Source organism: Gracilinanus agilis, chromosome 2 (assembly GCF_016433145.1).
Source record: "Gracilinanus agilis isolate LMUSP501 chromosome 2, AgileGrace, whole genome shotgun sequence".
NCBI lineage: Eukaryota > Metazoa > Chordata > Mammalia > Didelphimorphia > Didelphidae > Gracilinanus > Gracilinanus agilis.
This window is the reverse complement of record NC_058131.1, coordinates 382,519,793-382,536,591: the sequence shown is the minus strand read 5'-3', so window position 1 is coordinate 382,536,591 and position 16,799 is coordinate 382,519,793.

Genomic DNA, 16,799 nt, shown 5'->3' with positions numbered 1-16,799 from the left:
GACTTACTTTCTAGCACACATAGGCATTTAATAATTATTGTCAAGAATCCCTGAGAATTTTGACATGGAAACAAGTTATACATTACACGTAAAATGGGTCAAATTTCAAGAAAGCCCAAGAAACATCTTGAAAATAGCATGAATGTAATTTACAAAGAAAACAATCCAAGGATTACTGCCAAAGGGTTTTTCTTCCAGCAGGAAAGAAAAAGGAATTTCATTTTGCCCCATGCACAGATTGATTGTACATTAAATTTGTGGTCTGCAATGGAAATCTCCTTGGAATCTCCTGGGTTTAGGAGATAAGAAAAATGAGGGTGAATATTGATTTGAGTGTAGGATATTGGTATAAGCCTTACCCTCATTTTAAGTGGGTCCTGCATAGTGAGCGAATCCTACATTTTGCTACAGGTTTCTTTCTACTTAAGTAGAGTATCAGCATTTTAATTCAATATTTATTTATTGAGCACTTCCCATATGTCCAATAGTGTGCCAGATGCTGTAAAGAATACCCTCTTCCCAATATATATATATATATATATATATGTAATATGGTCCCTTCCCTCAGTGACCTGAGAAATTTGTTGAGAAGGTGACATCATTCATATAATACAATTGGAGAATAATAGAAGATAACATATAATCAAGTGCTAAATATGGTTGCAATCAAGGGACAAAATGTTTGGGACAATTTATAACTGTAATGGGTGGTCTTGAATAATGGTAGATCAAATTTATAGCTCTTTAAAATGCTTTACTTACCATAACCCTATGATATTGGGAGGCAGCTTGGTATAGTAAAAATGATAATGGATTTGTAGCTAGAAAGCCCGAGTTCAAATCTTGTCTCTGCTAGTTGTTTACTACATGTGTGACCTTGGGACAGTCAAACATTGTCTCTAGACTTCAGTTTTCTAAAAATTAGAGAGTTAGATTAAACGTTTCCTAAGTTCTCTTCTGTTTCTAAATTTAGAATTTGATGAGGCAGGCATTTGATGGTAATAGAACACAAATGTGTCATAGATACATGTGTCCAAATATAAATGAAGAAACTGAGTCTCATAAGAATTGAATGACTTGCTAAGAAGTGGCAGAACTGAGGAGGAAATTCTAGAAGATATAGTTTAAGAAATAAATCAACAAGAATTAAATTTTAAATAGACATTTATTGATATCTTTTGTTTTATTATAGCCTAGATATCCCCCTGGAACCTTCCCCTTGTCTCTTAGAGCACTATCCTTTATTTTAAAAAAAAAAGAATTTTTTAAGGAAAAAAGAAAGAGAAAAACATTCAGCAAAAACAATCAAAATATTTAAAAAATCTCATATTATATGCAATATTCAGTACCTAAGGATCCTCTGCAGAGCAAATATCTTCTAGTATCTTTTCTTTGGGGACAACTTTGTTCTTTATAATTTTGCAGCATTTATTTTCATTTTCTTTTTGTGGTGGCTATTCTTTTCATTTATATTGTTGCAGTCATTGTGTGCATTTTGTCCCTAGCTCTGCTCACTTCACTTTGCATTAGTTCATTTGAATCTTTTAATGCATCTTTATAGTCATGTTCATTATTTCTTAGAGGTTAGTGATATTCTATCATGTTCACATACCACAACTTCAACAAGCATTTATTAAATTCCAGTTATCATTAGAGACTGAGTCTGGAATGGCAAGAAAATGAAATATTTCTGTCCTTTAGGATCTTATATTCTACTAGAGGAGACAATAAGTACTTTTTTGTTTTTCAGTCAGACATTCAACTCTTTGTGACCCCATTCAGGGTTTTCTTGGCAAAGATAATGGTGTACTTTGCCATTTCCTTCTCTAGGTCATTTTACATATGAGGAAAATGGAGGCAACCAGGGTTAAATGACTTGCTCAGGGTTACACAACCTAGTGTCTGAGGCCAAATTTGAATTCAAGTTTTCCTGATTTTAGGCTCAGTATTCTGTCTGCTGTATTACTTAGCTACTCAATGTATATCTATGCCAGTATATATCAAACATTATTAAATAAATGCCAGGAACTAGAAAGCATACTATGTTTAGAATAAGGGAAACTGGATTTCCTAACCTGAAATTGGCACAGAGTGACATTGATATTACATTATATCAGGATATCAGGAACCTGGTCTCCATTCCTTAACTTCATCCCTGAACTTTTCACTGGCAATATCTCTGTTTCTTAAAGATGCAGCTGATAATACCTCTGCATACTTAATAATAGAGAACATTTATGGCTCCTAGAATAACATGATTTCCTTTGGAAAAGCTGTACTGGTGAATGTAGAGTAGCTGTTTTCATTAAAAATTTCATTAGGGACATTGAGCCCTTTAGCACCAAGCTTTCTATTTTTTCCAAAACTAATAGATATGAATGGGAGTAATGTGTAATTGAGTCAGAAAATTAGGTTGCACCCAAAATGTGAAAGACTGTTAGATGCTAAACAGATTATATATTTGATCCTGGAGGTAACAGGGAACAATTAGAGGTTATAGAGTATTGACATGGTCAGACTTACACTTTTTAACAAATGGTGGGAAAGCAGAGACATGATTCCTGTGACTCCACATCCAGGCCTTTTTCTCCTATCCCACTCTGCCTCTCTATTTTATCTTCTTGGGTTAGGAATGATTTACTGTGTCTAGAAATGCTCTCATTGAGGCCAAAAGAAATTATTATGAATCATGCTACTCAAAATATCTTTATCTTTTTCTATCTTTTTCAGGAGTCTTTGTAATATTTTGTGGTTTGAGTCACAATAGTGTCTGAGGGATTAAAAATGAGTGTCACATGGAGGGCAATGGGAAGAATCATGGTGGGTATGAGCAGTCTATAATACTTAACAAATAAGGAACTTTGAAGAAGAATTGAAATCAGGAATGTTATTAGAGAAATATGAAATCAGAAAAAAAGGAAGATAAATTTAACATGTGATGAGAGGAGGAGATAATAGATTTTTGTCTATTTGATCGTTACATCAGCATCCTTGGGATGTTAGGGGAGAAGGTCCTTGGCATGGTGGTCAAACAAATTGTGTTAAACTTATGGACATGGAATCAGAAAAGAGTTTCACTGGATGGACAGGCATGGATGAGTTGTTGTCTTCATTACTAGAATGAACCTTTTAATTGATGAGATCACAGCAAAACTAGTCAAGCTTTGACTGTGCCTAGCAATGTATGCAGTAGTTCATTTCCATAGTAATCCAGCTCTGCAACAAAGTGAGGGAGGAACATTTTCTCAGTTCTTCTTCAGGGCCAAGTTTGGCCATTTTAATAAGTAAGGTCAAAAGTTATGCTTATAAGATTTGCAAGTGTTAAAAAAATACACTGAATATTCCCTATAATATAGGAAGGTGTAGATGTTGAAATACCAAACTCAAAGGAGAGTATAATTTAGGACCAAATTAATTTTAAATATGTCCAGCATTTAAAAAAAACAACAAAACTATACCAACAGATGTGTAGAAACAGCACAAACTTCAAACTGAATCCAGACAGTTAAAAGCAAAGGCTTGACAAACATTAGTTATATCAAGATAGAACTCAGCCCACACAAATACCTCACTCAGGGTTTCTCAAGATTGGTGTAATGATATGCTGGGACGACTCTGATTATCTCAACTGGCTGAGGATGGGATGGTTATGGGATCCCCAAGTACTTCTCAAAAAACACTGTAATTCTTATTAACTTTAATTTTAAAAATGCATAGGTAATTTATAGCAATTTTATGAGTAAGAAGAATGGAATACCATGAAATCAAATGAACAATAGGATATTAACACTTCACAAAGGTAGAGATTTTTAATTATATTGATTTCTATTTGATTTTATTGATCTTACCAAGCCAACATTCAGACTCTGAGATCCTGCCTGGGCAAATAGTGGCATAAGCCAGACCACACCCCTTGAAATTTCAAAACTGTGGAGAAGTCCAGGGCAGTTTGGGCTGAAGTGGGCTGATCCATGTGGGCCCAGAACCAAGCCAGGAATCCCAGTCTGGGCTTGGGACACAGTTCAGACTTTGGGATGGCCAAGAGTACTAAGTACTGAACTTTTTGCCTAAAGCACAGGGTGGAGCTCCAAGACAGGGTAATCAAGGGTGTGCCTTCAAGTATATAGTGAGACCAAAAATTTGAGCCTAAGTCTGGGGCTAGAATTTCATCAGTTCCTGACCTGAGCTAGTTCAGAGTGAGACCAAAAGCTTATACCCAAGCCTGAGGAAAGTCTTTAAGCTATTAGCATCTCAAGGGTCAATCAAGGGTCAATTGAATCAGCAGGGGGAGGAGCTCTCAGAGATCTTAGAGCTCTCAGACCTTAGACTATCACATCATCCCGCAAGAACTGAAATTGATTAAAACCCAGAAAATAAGCTGAAAACAGCATCAAGGAAGGACTGAAGTTTAATTTTATTTTTCTTTGCAAGTAAGTTGCAAAGAAAGTATAGTCATTCATATTGTTCTTCTGATTAAATTCACTTTACTATCATTTGATATAAATCCTCTATGCTTCTCTAAATTCTTCATAGTCATCATTTCAAAATAAAGAGACAATTACATGCTCTTTAACCACATTGGGCATTTGCCTTGTTTCCAAATCTTAGCTATCATAAAAAGAAACAAATAGTTTTCTAGGAATTTTAGCTAGCCTGTGAAATTTTCATTGTACTGAATACCTCCATCTGAAGACCTAGAATCTATTACTCTTTTGATATATTGATGGCCTTGTGACCAGAGGCAAGCCACTAGATTTTTCTTAGCCTCAGTTTCTTCACCTGTAAAATGGAGATAACTTCTTTTTTGCCTGTCTTTTGTGATCTTCGAGTAATTGGGATCCTCTGAGAATATCTAGCCCACATTCATTTTACAGAGGAAGCTATAGCCAAAAGCTGTGATCTAAAGATACTAAATGCTTTGCCCAGGGTCACATAGATAGAAAGCATGAGAGATACAATTTGAATTCAGGTACTCTACCTCATAACTAGTGCCCTTTCTGCCTACCACAATTCTTTTCTCAATTCAGTATTGCATGATGTGAACATGTTTTTGTCAAGTACAAAGGCCCGTACAACATAAGAATGTATGATAGGATACTAAAGAAAACACAGTGTCTGGAACATAGTAGGTACTTAATAAATCTTTGATTTAATAAATAACCATTTGAAGAACTGACAGAGGTCAGGTCTATTAATCTTCAAGGGTTAAGATAAGAATGGCTATTTGGGGGAAGGATTTCAGAAAAGTCAGAAGTTCTGTAGAAGGGATTCCAAACTAAGTGGAAAACTAAGTGACTTCTAAAGCCCTTCCCAAATCTAGGCTTTGGTTGATGATTCCCAACCATTGTGAAGTTGCAATATTCCAATTGTGGTTAGTTTGATTTCACAATATTCCATTTCCTCTTCTTCTACAATTGCTGTAAGGCACATATGTATTTTAAAAATTAAAGTTAATGAGAACTAAGGTTTTGTTTTGTTTTGTTTTGTTTTAAGAAGTGCTTGGGAATCTCATAATCCTCGCGTCTTCAGCCAAATGAAATAATTGGAGGCCTCTTGGCATATTATCAAACCAGTCATGGGAATCCCTTTCTGAGGTGTTTGTGGAGCCTGAGTTCATGTCTTGATATAGCTAAGATTTGTTGAGTCATTCCCTTTAAACTATTTGGATTGGTTTTCTGCACATCTGACTGTAGAGTCTTTAAAAATTCTGGACACATTTTAAATTAATTAATCTGATAAATGAGCAGCTAATTTGGTCTTAAAATTCCATTCCCTCTTTCCAGTTTTGTTTTCAATATCCACACCCTCCTATATTATACAAAATATTGGAGGATGGAGTTGTTTATTTCCCTTTTCTTCCATTTTTTCTTTTCCTCCTATTCCATTCCTTCCAAAATCTTATGAATGTAGCTACCTATTTTCAGTCTTCTCACCTCTTGGATACTCTGTATTTCTTTGCAATCCCTTGGATTATTTTAAGACTGAGCTCATGTCACCTTTAACATGAAACATTTTTTATATCACTCCCAGTTCCTAGTTCCCCACTTTCCCGTCACAATTCTTCAGGTTAAAAAGCCTCCCCCTACCCAACTAATTTGTATAATTTTGTCTATATTCTATATAGAATGTAAGTTTTTTGAGGGCAGGCAAATGTTGTTTCATTTCTTTTTTCTCTTTCTTTCTTTCTTTCTTTCTTTTTTTTTTTTTTTGGAGATACAGTCTTTAGCAGAGTGCCTTGCATGTAACAGGTACTTAAATTCTTGTTGATTGGTCAGTAGATAGTATGGGAATGAACAAAAATACTCAATGGAAAGATAGTTGGTTTTTTTTAAACCCTTGTACTTCGGTGTATTGTCTCATAGGTGGAAGAGTGCTAAGGGTGGGCAATGGGGATCAAGGAAAGATAGTTTTTAAGATGAATGTCCAATATGATTTCCAATGCCAAGATTAGGAAATGTTCCTTCATGGTAATCATTGGGATCATTCTCCAGAGAAGTTGTGCAACAAATGTTGAAGATTGTGGGGTGTTTTCCAGATAAGGAACTATTTCTAAAGATGATACCTGATAAGGAAAACAAGTCAACCCAACAAAATCCATACCCCTGAAGATACCCAGAAAGTATATTCTCAGTGATGTCATGCTATAAGAATTTAAATTTAGGTTTTATGCTAAATATGAGAATTCTTTTTTTTTTTTAAACCCTTACCTTCTGTCTCGGAGACAGAAGAGCGGTAAGGGCTAAGCAATAAGTGACTTGCCCAGGGTCACACAGCTAGGAAGTGTCTGAGGCCAGATTTGAACCTAGGACCTCCCATCTCTAGGCCTGGTTCTCAATCCACTGAGCCACCCAGTTGCCCCCTAAATATGAGAGTTTCAAAGTAATATTGTGGTCACCAATTTAAAAATATTACAGCTTAAGTAAAAACGACTTTTAGCAGCTTTATTTTCAAAGAGGTAGAAAGAGTAAAAGTAGAAAAACGTAGATAAAGAGAAGGATTCTAATAAACCTATGAGCCCTTCTCCTGAGAAGCCAGGCTCAGCCCCAGCAGGACTTCCCCACGACTTTGTCTTCACATGGATTTTCCTGGTAATCCTCAGCCAGAAGTCACAGTGATGTCTTCAGCCAGGGTTCTACTGATGCAGTCTCCTCCAAAGCCAAGGCAAGAATCTCTGGAACTAATCTCTCCAAAAGCCAGGAAAGAAAGGCCAGCTATTCACCCAGCAAGCTGATGCAGGATCCAGGGAAAGAGTTTCCTCCTTCATTCCAGCTCACCAAACCAGAGAGACTCCAAAGAAGAATTCCAAAGGAGAAGAAGTTCAAAGATGAAGTCCCTTGGACAGGAAGTTCAGTGCTTTTTATAGTCCTTTTTCCACATTACTTCTTGTCCTTCCCCTACTTTATAAGAACCAATCACTGTCTTTCAATTTGCCTAGTACTGCCTGGTGTAGGGAGCATGGGGAGCAGTGGTCTCTGGAGTTGTCACCCACTCTAGCAAGTGACTTGTGAACTCTCATACTTAGTGACTGGTAAGGTACTAAGTAGGGGTACTTAAGTTTTTGATTGATTAACTTAAAAGTTGCTGATTAATAGACAGAGAGTTTGATTCATTCTTCACAGTACCTTATCTATTTTGCTTCCACAATATGTATGACCATTGTCTATGGCACATTCATCTTTATCTCTCAATATTGCTGGCAGCAAGGTTTTTGAGTCAAGTTGCTCTTCCTTTAATAACTTAAAAAGTGCTCTAAGCTTTGCTCATTTCTTCCCCTCTGTCACTTCTATTTCTCTGACCACAAAGACAATATGTACATGAGAGGGAATGTAAACATACGAGAGTTGATGTGTATATGCATGTGTATTTATTAGGGACTTATTCTTTGCTGCCACTGAAGCCCAACACCTCTTGGTTTATTTGTTTTCTCCTTCCTCAAAAAGATATTAAAGTGAGACCTGAAACTTGCCATTCAGACATACCGAACAATGCAGAACCTGAGTAGACTGTTCACCATGACTCCCCAATTCATGTATCATTCTAGGAGCAGTACCAGAATCTAGAATTTCACCAGTTCTCTCCCCTCACCTCTATTCCCACCGGATGCACATTTGGTGGCTTTCAAAATAAACAAAAACAAAAAACAAATTGCCAGACACAAAGTGCCTTTCTTGAATACATTTTGATTCTTTCCTGCAAGTCTGCCAGGGGCTTCAAGGATCAGGAACTCCCTCATACAGGCTGATAATTTCTTAATTCACTCTCTTCCACTCTAAGACTCATTCCTTCTCCTCCATACACTCTCAGAACTTTCCTTTACTGAACACATTATGCTTCTCTTGAACATACTTTTGAGTCCATACCAAGTCTTAGCACCAGCTTTCCTTTAAATAGTCCACATGTTAAATCTCTTATTCACCCAGAGGCTAGTTTTTCCCACCAGTCTAACACCAGAGATGAGGGTGCATCCCAAGGCTTCATAAATGGGCCTGGGGAATAACCGGCAAGTACTGGCAGCTGCATGGATCAGTAGCCTCAGGCACACAGCTGTGCCTCCTGGACCAGCATCCTTAGCATCTGACAATATACATGATCATATGTGTGTTTAATAGAGAGAGGGAAAAGTCACAGCAGGGTTAAGACAAAACACAAAGTGTGTTTAGTTAATTTCTACAGTTTAAATAAATTGCTTACTTTCTGTCTTTTATTTCAAGAGAGTTTTTCAAGAGAGGTTGATGTGCTGAAATGAGCACCAGATTGAGAGACAGGAGATAAATATCTATTACCCCTTCTGTCACTTGCTCTATGACATCGAGTAATTCTATAGTCATAGAATTTTGGAGTTTGAATGTATCTCATATGGCCTGATCTCCTAATTTTATCTCTCTAGGCCTCAGTTTCCCATCTGTAAGTTGAAAGAAGAAACATAGAATAATGAATAAGAGACTACACTTGGAGTCAGGAAAACCTGAATTCAAATCCTGCCTCAGACATTTGCTGGTGGCCCTGGGCAAGTCTTATAATCTCTCTGTGCCTTTGTTTCCTTATGTATAAAATGTAGGAGTTGGACTCAACAGTTTCTAAGGTCTCTTCCAGCTCTAAATGAATGATGTTATAAAATTTTGATTATGCTAACTAGTCCCTAAGATCCTTTTGGTGTTTTGATTTAATTATAATTTACTTTATAGTATCCGAATTGCATAACTTTATGGTGACTTTTGCCTCATTCTCTATGAGTGCATAGACCGATTAATCAGCAAATATCTGTAGTATTCAACCATATTCACTTTGTAATATTTAACTCCCTTTCAAGCCACTAAAGAAAGCTTCAGAGGGCCAGGAATGATGTGGAAGTTAACTTATGTTTGAATCATAACCCTGTATTTTATGTAAGGTATGAAAATACCTGTAAGTAATTCCCCTTAGTATCTTTGATGATTATTAATGGCATTAAGTGGCCAGAGCATGCTGGATATTTCTCAATATTATGTGATACATCTGCTTTAATAACAGATTTTCCCATCAATACTAACCCAACTCTGAGGGACAAATGATCTTTCCTCTAAATCTTTTCACATATGTAGGTGTTAGAATGATAGAAATTAGCCTCAAAAATGACCTCACACTATAGATATTAGAACACAGACCTTTTAGCATGTCAGGACTGGAAGGAGCATTTGAGATCATGTAGTCCATTTCTTTTATCTTACAGAATGAGAACTCTAAAGCCTAGTAAGGGAAAATAATCACTTATCTTTGGTACCATTGTATATTAAGTATGTACTCTAGATCAGTTATGTTAAAAATCCAGTGTTTTTCCACTTCTCTTTGGGCACATGGTCCATACCTCTAAACTAAAAAGAAAGAACACTCTTTAATAGTACATACTTCTTCTGTTTAATATATTTCCTTCATCTTTTCAAGGGAAGACTCTCATTTCCTTCTGTGTAACCAACATTGTGGCTGGTGACCAGTTAGCTCAGAGTTTTAGAATTTTAAAACAATAATCTTGCATTCTGTGTTTAATCCTCGTACAGGCAATTTAGCTTGGCCAATTCCTTAGCCAATGGAACATTCGACCCAAGTTGGCCATTTTATTCCATATATATGTTGTTTGATTAGCAAAAAAACTGTTAAGAATATATAGATTTTTCACTTCACTAGCAATCTATGACCCCCATTCCATATTCTCATGTATTTGTATTTGCTGGTCTTCAAGATCTAGAATGCCTATCTTAATCACTTGTTAAAATCACTGAATTCTTTAGTTCCATTCATAAAAGTTTTATTGATTCTTTTTGGATTTATATCACATTCATTTCCCAGTAAATCTCTCTCCTTGATTTGAGTTGAGGAGAGAATCACATTATTTCCCCTCTCTTTCATTTTAAAAAGCAAAATACAAAATTGTTGTAGCACACATGTATAATGAAACAAAACAAATTTCTCCATTGTCCATGTCCAAAAATATATTTCATTCTCTATCTTGAGTCCATCAAGTTTATTTCCACACCATCCTGTCTCAACTTTCTGTAATTTGGTTTCTGATCTTACTATTCAACCAAAATCTTACTATTCAACTCTCTGATTACTCGTGGTCTCTTAACTGCTAAATCCAATGATTTTTTTCCTCAGACTTCCTTCTGGAAATCTGTGGTTTTTGACATCTTTGCCCAATCTCTACTCCAGGACATCTCCTTTTTTTTTTTTTTTTTTTTTTTCTTCTGTGACATTACTCTCAACTAGTTCTCCTCCTATCTTCCTGGCTTCCTGCTCAATCTCCTTTGCCTGATGATTATCTATATTCTGTACTCTGAATGTAAGGGTGCCTCAAGGCTTTGAACTCAGTCATTCACTTTTTTTCCTTACAGTTTTTCCCTTGGTACTTTCATCTATCTCCTAGGGCTTATTAATAACCCCCAAACACTCTCTTTGTCTATCTCTGTCTCTTTCCCTTCTTCCCTTCCTCCCTCCCTTTTTTTCTATCTGCACATAGTTCTGATTAGATCTATGGTTTAATTTATATAGGGAAGTCCTAGTAAGGAAACTTCTGTTCCAAATGAATATAGACATTTGCTATACAACTTACAGTTTTAGAGTTGCTTGGGCACCCGAGTGGTTAAATGACTGGTTCAAAGTCATGCAATTTGAGTCTTTTGTTTCTCTTCTGTCAAATTTTCTTCCATATCCACATCATTATTTTTTGTTTCAGATCAGTTATCTTTTCCCACAGATTCTTATTCTTTAGAAAGTCCAATCAAACATTCAATTTTCATAGCTTAGGTTTTAAATTCTGCATTAAGTACTTTATTTTCTGCACTGAGAACTCTATTTTCTGAACTAAATTCATCCCTGATGCTTTGTTTTATGAGTTTGACTTCTTTTCAGAGAATATCTGAAGTTTCTACTTATTGTTCCATGATCTCTGGGGAGTCTATGGGATTCTGTCTTTCATCAGGCACTATTGCTTCACTCTCCTACATAATAAAGTATTTGTTAATTGTACTTTGGCTTCTTTGTGGTTTTACTCATTTTTCTTCTATTTTTAGGATTCTCTGTGTTGTTTTATGTTTTCTGAACTTTCACTGAGGCCTTTTATTCTTCATATGTTTGATCTTTAGATTTCTTTCTTATATTTCCCTGTAATCTACTCTCTAACCTTTTCCTCTTTATTTGTAGGGCAGCCTCAGTCTTGGGAGATGTGGGGTACACTGGCTTAGGTCTTTACCATGAATAATCTCTAGAAGATGGAACGGGTACGATTTAGGTTCCTAATTATTTGCCCCTCAGATCCAGTTCAGTTCTCCCCTTACCATCCATTTTCAATTTGATTCCTCCCTCTACCCTCCTTTCTTTCACATAACTTGGAATGAGCAGAAAAATTTCTTGGTGCTTGGAGAGGAAGGAATTCAGAATTACTAAAAATACAAAGGTCTCTGCTCTGAGTAACCTCTAGGGGGTGGGACTATTCCAGCTGAGTTTCAAGTAGCCTTTCTGTCAAGTAAGACACAAGTACCCCTACAGGAACATTTTGAGCCCGCTTGATTCATCCTCTTCTTTCTTCTTTTCCTTTACATAATTAGGCATGATGAGCTTTTGCAACTTTTAAATTTTTTAACATTTAATTTTTCCTAATTACATATAAAAATAATTTTTAACATTCATTTAAAAGATAGTGGGTCTCAAATTCTCTCCCTCCCTTCCCTCTTCCCTCCTTAAGATGGCAAGCAATTTGATATATGTTATACATGTGCAGTCAAGCAAAACAAATATCTGTTAGTCATTTTGTGAAAGAAAACACAGATCAATACAAAGAGGAAAAATAAGAAAGTTTTTAAAAATATGTTTCAATCTGCATTCAGATTCCATCAGTTTTTTTTCCTGAGGGTAGATAGCATTTTTCATCATCAGCTCTTCAAAATTGTTTTGGATAATTATATTGCTAAGAATAGTTATCATTCATTGTACAATATCGCTGTTAGTGTATCTGCTGGTTCTGCTCACTTCTTCTTTGCTTCTATTCTTGTAAGTCTTCCAAGGTTTTTCTGAAAGCATGCTGCTTATCATTTCTTATAGCCCAATCATATTCCATCACAACCATATACCACAACTCATTCAGCCATTCCCCAATTCATGGGCATTCCCTCAATTTCCAATACTTTGCCATCACAAAAACATCTACTATAAATACTTTTGTACATAGGTTCTTTTCCTTTTTTTTGTCTCCTTTGAATACACACCTTTGAACATAGTTACATATTGCCCTATAAAATGGTCGAAGCAGTTTATAATTCCACCAACAATGCATTATTATTTCAGTTTCCCCACATATTCCTTATATTTGTCATTTTCCTTTATGCCTTATTACCCAATCTGATAGGTATTATAAAAATCAAAAAGGAACTGTAAAAATAAATGTTGAAAACTATGCAAATAAAGGTTTAAAACTGTTTAGATACTTTTGATAGATGTAATCAAAAGTGTCTTCAGTGATAAAGAGAAGTGAAGCTCATAAACGAACTTCTCTTCAGGGCCAGGCACAAGGACACTAGAGAGACTCTTGTTATAAAAAATAAACTATTTATTGAAAATATATAAGGATAAAAAGGATTTCTAACTCTAAGGGATTCTAACTCCTCCCAAATAAAACTCCCTGGTTCCACAAGGAACTGCTTCTCCTGTTTTCACAGGCTACATTAATCCTTCTTGATCTGACTAACCCAAAATTTTACTATTCTAAATAAACTGACAATATTATCCTTATATTTCTTAACCTTACCTCCAAGCTATAAAAGTAACAAAGGCTAGCTGGTTGAGTCTCAACAAGAATCAACAACAAATCAAGCCTTAGTAGACTCAGAGTCCAATCCAAAGACCAGGTCTTTCTTTGGTCTTCTCAGAGTTAAAACAATCTATAAAAACATCGATAGATAGTCACTAGTGTTTCCCAAGTTGGGAAAGAAAACAGCTAAGCTCCTTCAGGTCTTTCCCTCCTTTCCTTCTACCTCAGACAGTAGAGAGAGTCTCTGTGAGTGACTCTGCCAACTGCTGGAGACCAACTGCCACTCCCAGAAAAAGTAACCATCACAGAAAAACCATTAGACTTGAAACTGACACTATCAGCTCTGTTTGAAACTCTAATTCTTTCTCAAGTCAGCTTCTCTACTTCTTATTTCTACACTTATAAAACAATACTTATTTTCTAATATCATCCTTATAGTATGGAGTTGTATCTTAAAGTTGTTTTAAGTTGCATTTCACTCATCAAGAGTGATTTAGAGCATTTTTTCATGTGCCTATAGACAGATTTGATTTCTTCATTTTAATACTACCTATTCATAGCTTTTGCCCATTTATCAATTGGGGAATGACTTGTATTCTTATACATTTGACTCAGCTTTTTATTTGAGAAATGAAGACTTAATCAGAAAAACTTGCTATAATTTTTTTTCAGTTTTGATTACTGTCTATTTCCTTCCATTCTCATCTCCCTAGCCTTTCTATTCTCCCTTTCAATCCACCTTCCCTTCTAACAGTCCAGTGTATGACTACATGCTTCTCTGATCATTTTCTCCTCCTAGTTTCTATTAGGGTATGATAGGTTTCTATCCCTTCTTTGAGCAAATTCTGATGAGAGTAAGGTATGAGCATTCCCCCTAAATTCCCCTTGTTCTCCCCCAGTACAAAATCTTTCATGACTCTTTTACATGAGATAATTTATTCCATTCTACCCTTCTACCCTTTCATTACTCTTTCTTGCTCCTTAGTTTTATTTTTTAGATATCATCCCATCATATTCAACTCACACCCATGCCCTTTATGTATACTTCTGACTGCCTTAATGATGATGAAGTTCTTAAAAGTATTATAGAAGTATTATATAAATATCTCAAAAGATACTTATCAGTATCACTTTCCCATATAGGAACATAAACAGTTTAACTTTATTGAATCCCTTATGATTTTCCTTTCCTGTTTATTTTTTTATGCTTCTTTTCAATCTTGGGTTTAAATGCCAAATTTTTTATTTAGCTCTGTTTTTTTTTCATCAGAAATGCTGGAAAGTCCTCTATTCATTGACTATCCATTTCCCCCTCTGAAGGCTTATTCTCAGTTTTGCTAGGCAGGTGATTCTTAGTTGTAATTCTAATTCTTTTGCCCTTTGTAATATCATATTCTAAGCCCTCCAATCACTTAATGTAGAAGCTGTTAGACCTTGAGTTATTCTGACAGTAATACCATGATTTCTAATTTCTTTTTTTCTGACTACTTCTAGTATTTTCTTCTTGACCTGAGCACTCTAGAGTTTGGTTGTAACATTCCTGGCAGTTTTAAATTTAGTATATCTTTCAGAGTGTAAATAGTGGATTCTTTTCCATTTCTTTTTTATCCTCTGGTTCTAGAATATCATGGTAGCTTTCCTTGATAATTTCTTGAAAGATGATATCTAAGCTTTTTTTATCATGGCTTTCAAGTAGTCTAATAATTCTTAAATTTTTTTCTTTGATCTATTTTCTAGGTCAGTTGTTTTTCCAGTGATACATTTCATTTTTTTCTTCTAATTTTTTCTTCCTTTGACTTTGTTCTATTGTTTCTTGATGTCCCTTGAAGTCATTAGCTTCTACTTGCCCAAATCTAATTTTTAAATTAAAAAAAATTTAAATTAAAAAAAATCTCAAAATAAATTTTATTTATTCATTTAAATTGATTAATTAATTATTATAATTATTGAACTCATTTACTTATTCATTCATTTAGTCATTCATTCATTTATCTATCTATCTATCTATTTATTTATTTGTTTGTTTGAATTTTAATTTTTAAAGAATGATTTTCCTCAATGAGCTTTTGTATCTTTTTTCCTTTTGGCCAATTCTGCTTTTTTAAGTTCTTCACTTCAGTGTATTTTTATGCCTCTTTTACCATTTGACCTATTCAGTTTTTAAGGTGTTATTTTCTCCAGCATTTTCTTGAGCCTTCTTTGACAGTCTGTTGATTCTTTTCATGATTTTTTTTGCATCACTTTAATTTTTTCCAGTTTTTTCTCTACTTTTATTATTTGATTTTTAAAAATCCTTTTTGAGCCTTTCCAGGAATTATTTATGAGACTATGACCAATTCAAATTTCTGTGAGTTTTTGTATGTAGTTTTTTGGACATTTTGCCTCCTTTTGAGTTTGTGTTTTAACCTTCACTATCATCACAGTAACTTTCTAAGACCAGGTTGTTCTTTTTGTTGTTGTTTACTCATTTTCCTAGTCTATTTCTTCACTTTTAACCTTATGTTAAGTTTGGAATCTGCTCCTAGGATAGTGGAAGCACAGTTCCGACCTTCATGCTTTTTGTTCTACTCTTTTCCAGAGCTAGTTCTAGGGGGTATGTAAGTTTTTAATTCTTCCAAGGTGGTATTATCTTAGGAGATATATATTTTCTACTCTTGGCCTATGCTTTCACTGTGGGAGAACACAAGAACTCTTTTCTGCTCTGCTCCAGTGACTAGGGTCTGTTTCCCCATGACCACAACCTTTTGTGTGATAGTGCTCCTCCTTGTCTTGGGCTGCAACCTGGATTACCATATAGGCAATGCAATATAATCCTCTACCAATTGTCTTTAAAAAAAACCCAAACCCTTCCAGTTTCCTTCTGGCCAGTTATATGAACTCTTTATCTTCTGTGGGTAGAGAACTCTAGAAGCTGCTATTGCTGATTCATTTTCCCCTAAGGCCTAATGTTGGCTTGTGTTGATTTCAGGGCCTTTCCCCTGGCTCCCATAGTGCCACCTATGCTGGACTTGGCTCCACTGTCACCTTGGTAGGCAGACCTTTCCTGTTGATCTCCTAAGTTGTTCTAAATTGGAAAATTGTTTCATCCAATCCTTTTCTGGGTTCTACTGCTCCAGATTTTATTTTGAGACATTATTTTAAAATTGTTTATGGGGGGGAATTTGGGAAAGCTTAGGAAGTCTCTACTTTTTTTCTGCCATTTTGGCTCTGCCCATTTTTACCACTTTTGATGAAGTAAATATATAAGGTAAGATCAGGCTGAACCACTGCAACAGGGAAGGGTCTCTACCCTAGACCTAAACCTAGGAGTTTGCTGTTGTTCACTATGGATGGGAGGAAGTGTATAGAGGTAAATGAGAGGGATTTATTTAATTGACATTTGAAGAATTAAAATTATCTGGTGTTAATTCATAATATATTATCTTTCTAGTCCTTTTTATCATTTGGAGTTAGTTCTACTTACTTTACATTGAAGAATAAGAATGGAAGTTCTTTATAAGAAAGGATTATAGATACTGGG